A 1,722-nucleotide genomic window follows, 5' to 3' on the forward strand; every position below is an offset into this window, starting at 1 on the left:
AGAAAAAAGGCAGGGGAACTCATCAAGTAATGGAAGAGTTTGGCTACTTCTGTTTCCTCTTTCAACACTAATATACAGGGCTAATAATCCTGGTATGTAGTTTGTGACAAAGTGCACTGTTCTTTTTCTTTAGTTCGAAAACAGCAACAGTGCAGTGCTCCAGGTATGATCAGTACAGTACAGGCTATTTGCTTCACAGGTTATGGAATCCACATGGATGATCTGGTGTCTCATCTTGGAATTCATCCAACAGTTTTAATGAGTCTAATCACGGACTTCTAGGGAAAGCAGGGGAAAGAGTCCCAGGGACATGAATCCACCTGGCAATGGCTCTGTTAAGCCATCCTCTGTTTAATCAAGCCTTTCACCTGTGCATGGTGGCATGTAGTCATGCACTTAATACATAAGGCATAGAGTTCAGAGGACAATCATTCTTCCAGTTTAATTAAAACACTGCCACATTCCAGCAATGCCAAATCTTGCATGCAAGGCAACAGTTACTAGTCATGATTAATTCTGATAAATAGTTGTAATTTTGATAATTTCCTCCAAAACCAAAAACATGCATTGTTTTTGTTCTGAGATTTTGTTGTGCTGTGCTGAAGCCTTTATGAATAGCCTTTGCCTTCACAACACTATAGATGTTGATTATTGCACCTATTTTTCCAAACAACAAATATAAAAACTATTTTCCAAGATTACTGTTGCAATTACTATAAATTTTGTTTTATTACTAAAATTTTTTTTTACAGATAGTTGATCTTCAACTACTCATGGACAACTCATATGCTTTATATATACACACCACTACGTTTGAATTACTAACACAAACAAATAAAATAGAGAGCAACAAATTAATTGTTCTTTTAATCTTAGAGTGATTTGTATTGAAAGGGGATCTTGAAGATCATCTAGTTCCAATCCCCCTGCCATAAGAAGGGACACCTTCCACCAGATCAGGCTGCCCAATCCAACCTGGCCTTGAACACCTCCAGGGATGGGACATTCACAATTTCTTTGGGAAATTTGTGCCCATGCTGCACCACCCTCACAGTAAAGAATTTTTTGGTGATATCTCATCTAAACTTACTCTCTTTCAGTTTGAACCCATTCCCCTTTCTCCTGTCACTACATGCTCTTGTAAATAATGTCTCCCCATCTTTCCTGTAAGTTCCCTTCAGGTACTGGAAGGTCACAATTAGATCACACCTTCTCTTTTCCAGGCTGAACAATTCCAATTTTCTCAGCCTTTCTTCATAGGAGAGGTGTTTCATCCCTCTGATCAACTTGGTGGCCTCTTCCTTTTGCTCCAACAGATCCATGTCCTTCCTGTGCTGGGAACCCTGGAGCTGGGTGCAGCACTGCAGGTGGGGTCTCCCCAGAGCAGAGAAGAGGAGCAGAGTTCCTTCCTCACCCTAGAGGCCACCCTGATTTGGATGCAGCCCAGGATATGGTTGGCATTCTGTCCAGATGCTGCACTCTGAGAGCTTGTTTGTGCTTTGTAACCTGAGAAACAGTCCCCAAGAGTCAGCTTCCACAGGATCACCAAGTCAGAACATGAGTTTCTTTTGAAACTTTTCAACTGTCAGCTTCTAAGTAGAAATAAGCAGTACCTGTCAATAACAGCTGAATAACAGATGGCATAAGTATAGGGAACATAATTTAGGGCCTGACTGAGAAAAGACCTATTATACAGCAATGACATTTCAGCATTCACTTCAG

The sequence above is a fragment of the Zonotrichia albicollis genome, chromosome 2 (genome assembly GCF_047830755.1).
Source record: "Zonotrichia albicollis isolate bZonAlb1 chromosome 2, bZonAlb1.hap1, whole genome shotgun sequence".
Taxonomy (NCBI): domain Eukaryota; kingdom Metazoa; phylum Chordata; class Aves; order Passeriformes; family Passerellidae; genus Zonotrichia; species Zonotrichia albicollis.